Genomic DNA, 14,206 nt, shown 5'->3' with positions numbered 1-14,206 from the left:
CAGTGTCTGAACAGGTCTATGCTACCATTTTAGAGCTGTGTTAGCACTAAACACAAACCATTCAACACCTCAGACTGCCTTCAGACTGACTTTAGCCCTGCATGAAAATATAATTGGTTAATACAAAAGGTGCCAATGCAGGGGGCTCTAGTAAAAAAAAAAATGCAAGTCCTGGCTTAACTTTTGCCAGACTGCACTACAACACTATCTAGCGAGGTGCTGCACAATCTTGGTAGATTACTTTATAACAGAAATGTACTATGTATATGAAAGCTGCATGTAACGATGAACAGGCCCAGCTCCGCAGCTGTGGTATCACTATTGGAGGTCTGTTGGCACGGCTTTGAATTTTCAGGATTATTGGACACTGTGTGAATGGGTAAAATATTTTTACCTGTGTGCTGGAGATGACATATTTGAAATTGTGTATACATTTGATGAACTATGTCACTCAGCTTAAATCTCTTGGAGAAGGACATTAAAGTACAACACCTTTAAATGGCTTCAAACTGCACAAAAAAAATTGCACAGTAAGATTAAAACTGCTGACTTCCTGTTAGACTTGGCTCCAAGAGGCTTTTTTAAAATCTTGAGATCTTACATCTGCCTACCAAATTTTGTACATCAACATCAAATTTATAGTTGTGGGCTTTGACTTTGAAATTTTCTAGGGGGAGCCCTTCGACCATTTTGCCACACCCAAACCCAAGATCATAGCAGATATCAGGTTACGCAATTTCTAATGCATGAGCTAATTTTTTGGGCTCTCCTAGCACCTCAAAAATGAGGTACAGTACAGACCAAAAGTTTGGACACACCTTCTCATTCAATGAGTTTCCTTTCTTTTCATGACTATTGACATTGTAGATTCACGCTGTAGGCATCAAAACTATGAATTAACACATGTGGAAATATGTACTTAACAAAAAAGTGTAAAACAACTGAAAATACGCCTTATATTCTAGTTTCTTCAAAGTAGCCACCTTTTGCTCTGATTACTGCTTTGCACACACTCTGCATTCTCTTGATGAGCTTCAAGAGGTAGTCACCTGAAATGGTTTTCACTTCACAGGTGTGCCCTGTCAGGTTTAATAAGTGGGATTTCTTGCCTTATAAATGGGGTTGGGACCATCAGTTGTGTTGTGCAGAAGTCAGGTGGATACACAGCTGATATTCCTACTGAATAGACTGTTAGAATTTGTATTATGGCAAGAAAAAAGCAGCTAAGTAAAGAAAAACGAGTGGCCATCATTACTTTAAGAACTGAAGGTCAGTCAGTCCGAAAAATTGGGAAAACTTTGAAAGTGTCCCCAAGTGCAGTCGCAAAAACCATCAAGCGCTACAAAGAAACTGGCTCACATGAGGACCGCCCCAGGAAAGGAAGACCAAGAGTCACCTCTGCTGCGGAGGATAAGTTCATCCGAGTCACCAGCCTCAGACATCACAGGTTAACAGCAGCTCAGATTAGAGACCAGGTCAATGCCACACAGAGTACTAGCAGCAGACACATCTCTAGAACAACTGTTAAGAGGAGACTGTGTGAATCAGGCCTTCATGGTAGAATAGCTGCTAGGAAACCACTGCTAAGGACAGGCAACAAGCAGAAGAGACTTCTTTGGGCTAAAGAACACAAGGAATGGACATTAAACCAGTGGAAATCTGTGCTTTGGTCTGATGAGTCCAAATTTGAGATCTTTGGTTCCAACCACCGTGTCTTTGTGCGAGGCAGAAAAGGTGAACGGATGGACTCTACATGCCTGGTTCCCACCGTGAAGCATGGAGGAGGAGGTGTGATGGTGTGGGGGTGCTTTGCTGGTGACACTGTTGGGGATTTATTCCAAATTGAAGGCATACTGAACCAGCATGGCTACCACAGCAGCTTGCAGCGGCATGCTATTCCATCCGGTTTGCGTTTAGTTGGACCATCATTTATTTTTCAACAGGACAATGACCCCAAACACACCTCCAGGCTGTGTAAGGGCTATTTGACCAAGAAGGAGTGTGATGGGGTGCTGCGCCAGATGACCTGGTCTCCACAGTCACCGGACCTGAACCCAATCGAGATGGTTTGGGGTGAGCTGGACCGCAGAGTGAAGGCAAAAGGGCCAACAAGTGCTAAGCATCTCTGGGAACTCCTTCAAGACTGTTGGAAGACCATTTCAGGTGACTACCTCTTGAAGCTCATCAAGAGAATGCCAAGAGTGTGCGAAGCAGTAATCAAAGCAAAAGGTGGCTACTTTGAAGAAACTAGAATATAAGACATATTTTCAGTTGTTTCACACTTTTTTGTTAAGTATATAATTCCACATGTGTTAATTCATAGTTTTGATGCCTTCAGTGTGAATCTACAATTTTCATAGTCATGAAAATAAAGAAAACTCTTTGAATGAGAAGGTGTGTCCAAACTTTTGGTCTGTACTGTATATAGAGCCGAAATACTACACCCAAGCCCAACTGTTATACTAATTAAAATATTTACTTGTTCAAACATAGGTGCAAAGTTTTGTGAGTTTTCGAGCATCCCAAGGCCCTCAAAAATGCAATGGAGTGGGGGAATAATAATAATAATAATAAAGCTGCAAGCAGTGATGATTGAGCCCTCACACATTTGTGCACGTCGGGGCGTGCCGCAATCTAAGTGCTTTTATTGCCAAGCAACATGTTTCAAAGCTGCAGCTGTAAAACAGTGGATAGACAAATTTAATTTCTCATATATTCTTCACAATAAGATTCCCCCATTATTTTGTTATTTAAAAGCTTTTAATATGTAGAGGTCAGCATCAGGAAATGTTTTCATCTGCAGTAACTTAATATGGCTCTGATGCGACTGAAAGTGATCAGGAAACAGTAAAATAAAGGAGATATCTGAAAGTACAAACAGGGACACAGGAAAGAAACTAATCTCCAAACCACAGAGATTTAGTTAGAAACTACCAAAATACTGAGAGCTGAACACAGGCATTCAAAAACATCTGTCTCTCTGGTCTCCAACACAGATGTATGGAGTCTTTTAACACTGCTTGTTTGAGGGGGAGAAACAGGGAGAAGGGGATTGTCACGAGTTGGCCGCAGTCAGAGAGTCGCCATTGCTAACCATTTGGAGGCCGGTCAGGCATGCTTTGGCTCGCCAACTTGGTGCAGTAAAACTGGTAATGGAAACACAAATCAACATGGCATGGTTTGAGTCAGTGGAGCCAAAAGTGCCAGTGGAAAACCCTTATATTTTGCTGTATGTCAAATGTACACCACACATTACAAATTTCATTGAAATAAAAGGAACTTGCTTGCTTCCTGTTGTCAGTAGACGGTGCTACCCAAGTGGGTCATTAATGTAGCAATACAATAAGTGAAGGTTGCCTGACATGTGTATGTATTGTCATGAATATCTGACGTTGCACAAAGGAGTTAAATACCACTTCCTGTGTCCACTATGTGGTGCCAGAGAGCACCCACTAAGTATATGTCAATATAATATATATATATTGTGTGTAGACCACACCATGTAAATTTCATGTAAGTCGGATAATGTTTGTCACACAAGGCTGATTTCCTGTTGTCAGTAGGTGGCACTATGACTATGACTAAATATTGACTTGTGGGACAATGTAAAGTGGAGTTACAGCAACTTCTTATTTACTGCCCCAAACATCTTTTGCCACGCCAAGGGCATTCCATGAAATATAAAAAAGCTTCGCAATGTAGCATCACAAAGGTCTTTAGATGTAACCTACCAAATTTGAAGTCACTCAGGTTAAATCTCTAGGAGGACTTTGTTAAAATACAACTCCTGTCAATGGTTTCACTTTGCGAAAAAAAAATGCACAACTGCAATATTCAAAATGACGGACTTCCTGTTGGACTTAGGGTATGGCTCCAAGAGACTTTTTTTAAAGCCTGGAGATGATACATCTGCCTGCCAAATTTCATAAATCTACATCGGAATTAAAGGTGGGGACTTTTACTTTGAAATTTTCTACGGGGTGCCCTTGAGCCATTTTGCTACAACCATGTCATGCCATTTGGGGGTGCTATGGAGCCCACTGGCCACACCCGAACCCAATCACTACAGAACTTTGCGATTTACACCAGTTCTGACTTGTGTGCCAATTTTCATGAGTTTTCAAACATCCTTAGCCCCTCAAAAATGCAATGGCATGGAGGGAAAATAATAATAATCTTTACAAAAACAATAGGTCCCTCACATTTTTAGTGCCAGGGACTGTTGAGCCCTGGCACTTTCATGCTCAGGCCCTAATAATAATAATCTCTACAAAAACAACAGGTTCCCTGCACTTTCAGTGCCACCAACAGTTGGGCCCTGGCACTTTCGTGTTTAGGCCCTAATAATAATCTCTACAAAAACAATAGGTTCCACGCACTTTCAGTGCCAGGGACCACTGGGCCCCTAGTGTGAATACTTATCAGCATTCATCTTAATAAAAAAGCTTTGAAGAACAATACAAATAAATAATAATCTTATAATATCCTTAGGATAGACTCCTTCCACTTTCAGTGCCAGAGACCATTGGACATGGCACTTTCATGCTCAGGCCCTAAATATCTATACAGTTTGTTTTGACTAAAAATAAGATAATTGTCACTGTGACTTTCCTGAATAGTAAAACCCTATCTCTGGGTATTATAAGTCCATGTGCAGCATTTATTCATCTGACAAGCCTTCAGATTCACAAATCTGTTTACTTGAACAGGCCTTCCTGGACAGTATTCAGTACCTTAAGCATCACATTGCCACAAAGGCAGTACCTTGTGCTGGTTTAATGCAGGGCCATTTTCAGTCTGAACACCTGCTCTCTGCTGGTACACCCCGAAGACAGGAAAAAGACATCAGCTGACTGTGAACAGGTCATTGACCAGGATTTTGTGAACGGACAATGATTTGATGAATTTGTTCAATTTTTCTTAAGTTTACACTAAAACTAAGATTCCATCGATTTTGGATTCATGCACTCTGGGGTGTTTTCAAAAATTTCTGTTTTTAGTTGTGAAAAAAATCTGGATTAGTGGAATGGTAGCCCATAGTGGAGGTGCATAGATGTGTATTCAAGTTAGTATTGGACATGGCCTGAGAAACAGCTGAGAGCATGACCTGCTGAGCTGTTATAAAACCTCCATAAAAACTTCTCTTCTCTTCACTCCTTTAGCTTCAAGTCTCTTATCTCCATGGTTGTGTGTTTAGCTGATCACCAGCCAGATTCAAAAATACACTCCACTCAACTCTTGTTACACAAACTAGTATGCATTTAATAGGTCACCTAGACATCGCCTATCTCTCTTATGTACACATACTGTATACCCATGTATACACACATACATACACATAAGAGAGGGATGCTGAACAGAATTTCAGCACTCATGAAGCACACTTTCATTTCAGTCAGTTCCTAATGTAACCTGTGTTTCATTCACTAATGATCTTAGTAAATGAATATTAGTGTTCACCTTCAGGTACGACCTCCAGCTGCTCCACTTTCACTATTTGGAATTAGAATTGATTAAAGTGGAGCTGATGTGATAATAGCACTCTGTCTGTCTTTTACCTGCAACCAAATGCTACTGCCCAACACAAACCAAAAACTGTTCTGAGTGTGTTCCTGGATGCTTCACCGGCACATTACAAGACCAACACACCGCTGTCTTTCACATCAAAACAAAAATGAGTCATTCAGTCATTCAGAGCAGTTCCCAGGTTTTCATCCAACAGCAGCATCCAGGGTGAGATGAGTGCAGGAGGTAGAAGCAATGCCGTGTGGGATTGATATTGGTCAGAGAAGAAATGCATGACAAAGAAACAAGCAAAGACACAGAGAGAGAAGAAATCCACACACCTTCACTGCAGACAGCATGGACCTCTTGTCCCGCAGTAAGAAAGAAGAAATCAGGTGGAGTTCATTGTCAGTCCCACCCAACAGTCCATATACTGCATGTACCATTTAAACAGTGCAGCAGTTTGATTTAACGCATTTTAAATTAAAATAAATAAAACATAATATTTGAGGTATATTTACGCACATAATTGAAGAGTTTTTGATGGACATTGGCATTTAGAATGTATCTCAACAGGTCTTAATTCAATGTATTGATCCATTTTAAAGCAAACATTAAAGGATAATTGCGGTTTATTACAACTTGGGTCTTATTTTTATAGTTTTGTCCATAATTCTTATCAGTAATAATGAAATTGTACTCACCATGTTACCATGAAAATGGTGAGTACAGTCTCAGTATGTTATTGTTGCTGATAATGAGAATGATGGACTGCACAGCTGGTCCAATCTGAAATTATGATATGAAAATGTGAAAAATTCTAAAAAGCCTAAGTTGCACACAGGAACAATGCAGGCAAACTCAGAGACAAACATGTATACTTTACGTTATATTTCATTTTCTTTTCACACATCTGGTTAGCAATATTCCAGGTTTGAGCAGTGATAATGATATTTTGCTTTTCCCACTTCTTAAGACACTAGGTGAGTCTGTGAGGAGACTGGAGGATGGTGAGTTTCAGCAACTTTTTAAAAATCTGGACTTTCCTGTTCCTGTCATTCACCCTCATATGACAGCTTTTGTTGTTGATTCAGACTCAGATAAGTAAGATGTGGACAATGACAGACTCATGCTTTTGCCTCACCCCCAATCTTTTAATGTCATTGAATAGACATGGATTTCATTTCAGAAGAAACAACACATCTCTGAAAGTATGTTTCCACCCCACAAAGCTACAACTTGTGGGGAGTTAACGTAAACACAGAAATCTTGCATGTAAATCTGGAATCTTGGCATGTAAATACCAAAGTTGTAATAAATTAAATAAAAATATAAAGTATTGTTTAATGTCAACACATATTTTATTTTGTCTTATTCACTTTAATTCAGATGGGCCTAAATGACAGTCACTTATGAAATGGAACGATAGTAGGTTGCAGTCTTGTGATCTCAAGTGCTGTTGCTTGTTTTTATTTCATTTTTAAAAGTTCCAGATTATAGTAGAACAAAGAACTACACACATTGTCTTCTTCCCTTGCAATTGGAACAGATTTAATGGGGACAACATTTTGGTAAGCAGACCTTCATTAAGTTATTTTACAAGACAAAAGGATAAACCATCTTAAATAGGTTGGTTGACCCACGTCGACCAATCAGATTACACTACAGACTGACATCATTCATTGAATCAACTATTATACATAATCACATCATGGCACCATATGCCAAAACTATAAATAGACTGAAATGTACAGAATGCACATTATACATAGCTTTCCAGATTAGCTAGAACTTGTTTGAAGAGCTCACTGATAATCATAATATGTGATCAGTTCCAGTGAGCGCCAAAGGATATTCAAACATTTTACTCCACATTTTATTTTGTTAGGTAAATGTGTCATGGTTTATTTGCTCTGAATTCAGCTTGTCAGGTTGGTGTTTACCTCCAAATTTTTTTATTTAATCTATGCGCAATTTAGGTTTTCCGTGACTGTTTGTAATCAGGCCCATGACGACCTCTACTGTTAAGCACTTCAAACAGTCTCCATTAAATGGTCAATGTGGGTTTTCGGGTTCCAGATGATTCAGATTGGTAGAATGTTTTGCTAGTATGTGTCAGGCTTGTTGGAGGCTACACACAACCTGGGAGTAAGCGCTGCCTGAGAGGATAACTAAGTCCCACAGACAAATATTGGTTTGGTTAATGTTTGATTTAATTTGACGTGGTAGTACTCAGCTGGAGTATTTTATGTGGATTGGTATGGAAGAATGTGTTGTTTGTTTAAATACATACATTTATTATGAAAACACTTTGGGCTTAAATCTGTCTGTTTATCAAGCTGTTGATGATATATGAAATACATGTATTCATTGCACTGGTATAGATACAGTGACAGTAAAACAATACATGATTGTAGCAATATATAATGTTGAGATGTAACTCACTGTTTTGCATCATGGAGGCCACTCCAGTCTCCCAGCTTGTTTGACTTCTGTAATCTGTACAAACAGAGGAATCCTCTTTGAATGTGTTATAATGGACAGTACATGCATAGACAAGACATTACACACACACATTTGTCCCTAGACATGGTCAGTTACAACTGATAAATAAGTAAAATGTGGAACCTGGAAAAAATCCTAAGCATTATAATTTCTGGTCAGTGTTTTCCCACATTGTCCCTCATTTTAAGAAGCATTTGATGTTTGTTTTTGAACTGAAGAGTAAAGTTAGAGAAAGTATCCTCCTGGATCTCCAAAGAAGATGAATTCTCAACAGCGAAAAATAGAAAACATAAATTCCTTTCTTTTAAAATGTGTTTGTAGGGATATGGAGGAAATAGTGAAACTATAGAAAAACATGTTGAGACACTGTCTGGACAGAATTAAAGTTATGAGCGCAGACTGGGTGTCCATTTCTTAGACTTGCAGACACAAACTGAAAAGCAGTGCAGCTTTACATCAAACACAGTGGAGGGCTTGTTTTTGTTAATAAACTAAGCAATAAAGCTAAAACGTGATTTATTTATATCTGATTTGGTATCACCTTCTGATAGCCCCTAGAGCTTGGTGATGATGAATTGAAACTCACCTGCTGGATCATATAATTATGACCAAAAACATATTTTTTTGCTCGATTGATTTAATTGAAAAGTCTTTGATTTAATTTTGAAAAGTTTGGGTCTCTATAGAAATTTAGCACAAACTTGTTAGACAATACAGGCAAAGAGATTAAAAAAGTAGAAAATTAGGCTTGAGATACTATTGAATAAAAATGTTGTGAATTCAATAATAATAATTATCACATATTTGGTCACAATGATGCAGAATTTCCATATTCTGTGTAATTTCAACCCAATCGCAAGAATAAAATGTTGGCATTGTACATTTCTGCAAACCACAGATACAGTGAATCTCTACGTTTCAGTGTTGATTGTGTTTGATGCTTTTCACGTGACCTTTTATGCTGCATTAAATGGCTGTTCTCAGTTGAATAATTATGTTTTATGTTGTGACTACACTGTCATTAAGGTTGGGTTAGGCTTTGGCACAAAAACCTAAGCCTAACCTTTGGTTGATTAGGGTTAGGAAAAGATCATGGTTTAGGTCAAACTACCTGGTTTCATCATCAGAAAAACAGCTGTAAATGTCCCAACGTCTCGCTAAAAATATTTGGTTTTGTCAGTTCAAATGGGGAGTGAGCAGTGGTCTCTGCTGCTTTGATTCTTTTCGAACTTTGTGCAACCTCCTAGCTAACCACCCAACCATCTTCCTCCTAACATGGAGGTGAGTTTATATAGATGTCATCTGAACTACATCACTTTCCCTATGATACTTATTGTAGAAATGTTAGTATGATACAGTTTTTCTGAACTGCTAAAACACAAAACCCCATTCTCCAAAACCAAATGCTCAGTGGCCTGAACCCATCTATTGAATTGATCACTCTTTTGGCAAAACCTTTTACCTAGTAAGACACAATGTGCAGATCTGATGTACTCTTTTTGCAAAATTCTAAACACATTCTCATTCACTCAAACAAATTTACATTGTGATACACTTCTGATGCATAATAGTTACCACAGGTGGCAGATATTAAACACAATTACAGCACAAATGTCATAGCTTACATACTATGACTCTAAATTGTTCACACTTTGTTCACACTTGTTGCTAATGATGTCATGAAACCAATATAAGTCAGTTCAGAGTCCACAGGCGGCACAGGTGAGTTGAAGGTTGATACCAACAATGGATGGAAACAATCTGAGAGGCAGAGGAGAAAGAGTGTGTGTAAGAGGTGGTGGACAAGGAGAAAGAGGATGAGGACGAGGAAGAGCAAGACCAAGATAGACCATGTTCTTGGTCATGGAATGGCAGTGAGGGAAGCAGGACAAAGACACAATATCAGCAGATTCTCTGTGGCCACCATAATCAGGAGATGCAGAGAAGAGAACAGTTTTTTTGTTTGTTTTTTGCTTTTTTGGTCGTTGAAAATTTACTATATAGATGTTTCAGTTCATCACTACCGCATAGGTCTATCTTTCTGTAGCACTTAGAAAGCTATATCAATTGTTACAAACAGAGAGTGTTTGAATTGGATTGCATGGAAAACCCCCATGAATACATTTTTGTGGATGAAGATGGGTTAAGTCTGACACAGAGGAGGTTAGGCAGGAAGATAATTGACCAATGGGTCCCTGAAGTCCCTGGCTAGCGTGGTGGCAACACTTTGTGCAGCCATAAGTAATTGTGGGGTTCTCCACAGTCATGCCACCTTAGGGCCATATAACACCCAACATCTTTTTCCATTTCTGGATGGTCTTCAGGATGTCTTGTTTGGGCGTGAGGAGCAGGATCATGTCTACATCATAGTTTTGCACAATGTCAATTTTCACCACAATGTCCTTATACAGGAGTGGTTCAACATCAACCAGCAATTCATAAATGTTTGCCTTCCACCATACTCCCCATTCCTCAACCCAATAGACGAGTTTTTCTGTGTATGGCAGTGGAAGGTCTATGACAGAAAACCCTATACCAGGGAAAATCTGGAGACCATGGAATTGGCCTGTGGTGACATAGGTGTGGAGTCTTGCCAAGGCTGGATGTGGCACACCAGAGGGTTTTTCCCCCATTGCCTGGCTAAGGAGAACATTGTAGATGAAATCCTCTGGCCTGACCCAGCACAAAGACATGATGCTGAGGCTGAATGAATCACTTGTTGACTTTGATTTTGCAGTGACATTTGCAGTGTACTGTAATGTGCCTTTCATTTACATTTTGTCTTTGTCCTTTGGCCTTCTGCAGTACAGTATTTTTACTGTATGCAAGTGCTGAATCCACAGACATTCAGTACTGTATTGCTTGCAGTACTTACATTATGCGATATGTAAACTGTGTCACTGAGTTGTGAATATTTCCTTTGGAAAATGCAAAATGCATTTACTGTATTATAAACAATAAACATTTTTTTCTGGAGCTACATGCCCTGAACACTGTGTTTTCCATTTTTTGTTGTAGTGTGTAATGAATGCTCAGTAGTGTTTTTATTTTGACTGGCTGTGTGTATGATCTGAAAACACTGTTGATTTTGAGCACAGATAAAACTGTTTTGAGGTGATTGTTTGATTTTGCAAGAAGAATCAGAGGTTTAGTAAGCATAGTTTGAAAATTGGGTTTTGTGTTTACAGTTTTGAGAAAAGGGTGGAAGCTTTCAAGAAATGTGTCCTAGCAACTGTGAAAAACTGTAAACACATTGAAACATAGAGATTCAACGTATCCATGGTTTGCAGAAACGTACAATGCCAACATTTTATTCTAGCGACTGGGCTGACCATTTCTAAATCACTTTAAAATTACTGATAATAATAACTGACAATAAATGATGTCCTGGTGGAGTAAGGTCCCCTATTGTGAACCCCCCCCCCCCCCAAAAAAAATAATGCTCCAAAACATATAACTGTTCTTCATTTGCACCAGTCACTGCAAAAAGCTTCATTTTTCACATTAATCTTAGTTTGATTCGATTTTAAAAGTCTATTTCTTTCGTCCAGCTTTGCAAAAAAAAGACAAAAAAAGATTAGATGTGTTTTATGGCAAAGAACCTGGAAGTTGCACCTATTGCAGTGCTCCAAGTGTAAACCACTGTTTTAATCTGTCCAAAGGATTACTCATGCGATTAATTGACATTGCAGTATGACCAGTTTAGAATTTTGAGATTTTAATCATTACTTTTCTCATACAGAGTTACAGTAACTTCTTGATGTATCTTGACCTCCTAACTAGTGCAGCTTGATATCTTGACGACAAGATCGGTCCCTTTGACTGCAGACACAAGGAAGAAAACTTCCTCAATAGAGAACACATTAAAGGTGAGTAACCAGCAGAGTGACACAGTATTTACTTTAAACTGTGATTTCTTTTGTCTCCAAATTCAGATTAGCAATAAATGATCATATCACCTGTGTATACTCTTATCTAAAACGGTTGGTCTTGAAATTATTATTGACACTGTCTGAGGAGCTAAAAATGCTGACTATTTTCTAGGGGTGTGCCCGAATACTTTATTCGGCAAAGCACAAATAGTGGGTTTTTTATGAATATTTGTTTCATACAAATATTTTTTAAATGATTTGTTTTCGGGAAGAAAAAAAACCTATGTCAAATACCAGCACACAGGTCGGTTACATCGCTATCTCAGTCTATGTCTTCTGCTCCACTGTTATATCTATGAGCAGGTCTCTACGAGGGGAGTCACATCAACCTGCTACATAACGCACATTTCCTAATTTGGGCATCACTCCTGGAGTTGAGGGTGTTCCCCAGATAAAGCTGAGCTACTGACACAAGCAAAGTGCTCCTAAGGGACTCTCCATAATGTGTTGTATCCCTTCTCCTTTCCACAAAGTTAGGTTGTAAAAAATAGACAATAAATGAAGAGTGCAAAGCAAGAATCGCCTTTGAAGTTCTTCCCTACATGTTACACAGTGTGCTGTCTCTGTGTTATGGGGGTATAAATACGTAGAGGTCTGTCTGCAATGAGGCAATGTGTAATGTTTTAGCTCAGTAGTCAGCGCAGTCGTCTATGACCTGGGAGGCTCCAGTTCAAGACTCGGTGTGGGGATCTCCTTCGTAAGGTAGTTTATTCATGACCACTTATTGTAACACTTTAATTTTCTAAAATTAAAAGTGTAATAAAAACAAAAACAAGATTTTTAAGCCTTTTTCCAATTTTATTCGAATACAAATACAAATAATTTTGCCGCCTCAACAAATATAGATACAAACACAAGAACTGGGCCCTCTGCACATCCCTACTATTTTCTAGGTTTTTACATTTCCAGAGTTGTAGTTTGATTGACATCTGTAAGTTCTGATTTCTTCTCAGTCCAAAATGGCAAAGCAGACTGATTTCTGAGTACACTAACTGCGAAAACACTGCCTACATAATATAATATGATGTAAGTTATTACAACTCAGTTATTGCAAGAATATCTAGACATTTAGAAGAGAACTAAATCAATAAATTTGGGGCTGAAATCCATTTTCATTGCATTAATTACAGGTGAAAGAGGAGAGATTTCAAAGTTATTTTTTTCTCTGCAATAGTTAATAGAGCAGGTTTACTTTGAATGAAGGCATGTAATCTGACTCCAGTTGTTACGTATGTGAGTCTATAAAGAGTATTCTTGAAAGGGCAATGCTGTAAGTCCAACAAGTCGTGAACTTTGTGAGGCATTTGATGGACTATGAATATGGCTGTTCTCAGCTGCAATAAAACAGACTGTAGGATGCAGTTCTGCAGAGCTCAAAGAAACATTCTAAAGATATTGAGGAGGAGGTTGGAGAAATGACTCCATTCACAGTAAACTGTAAACTCTGTGTGCTTTGCATAATGCAGATGAGAGAAATCCAGATACACTGTTGTTCATCTATTTCCACTGTTAGTATTTCCTCACACTAACCTCAACCTTGACTTCTGACCCTAATCTTAACTACCTCTGAACTAAACCTCAGATTGGTGGAGCTACATGGGGGCCAGAACATAGCCCAAGTCTGCTGGAACTGAGCCAAATTAATCACTTTTTTAAAAATAAATTCTGGTCACTGCATTTGTCTTTGATTTAAAAAATATATTATTGTTATGATTGACAGGTAACGATGTGCAGTCATAATATATTTCTAAGACATAAGTATATTAAAAGGCAGTAAAGATTCTTAATAATATTTTAATCTCTACATTTTTGTGCATTAAATGGTAAATACAACATTATGTAAAGTCTTGGGTCAACATATATAAAGCAAAATTTTAATTAGTTTGGTGCTTTTACACAATATTTGTAATTCCTACAAGGCTGCCACACTGCAAATCATTTAACAGGTAATTTTGTCTGTTATCAGTCACATATTTTATTTTACATTCCATTCTTTTTTTATTTTATTTTCAAATCAACTTGAATTTGGGCAGTATCAAAATAAAGCAGAAAATGCAGATCACATGCACTACATTCAAGGAAAATGGTAATTTTTTAAATGTTTGTATTTGAAACAGGTGAAACTTCATCTCGCTGGTTGACCCCCACTTTATAATAATAATCCATGTTTCCAAGTTTTCAAAAACTTTTTCATTTTCAAAAAATTTTCAGTGCATTGTTATGGAGAGATGATTAGGCATTGCAGGATGACTAGTTTAACTATG

The sequence above is a fragment of the Thunnus thynnus genome, chromosome 5, assembly GCF_963924715.1.
Source record: "Thunnus thynnus chromosome 5, fThuThy2.1, whole genome shotgun sequence".
NCBI lineage: Eukaryota > Metazoa > Chordata > Actinopteri > Scombriformes > Scombridae > Thunnus > Thunnus thynnus.
This window is presented reverse-complemented; position numbering follows the sequence as displayed.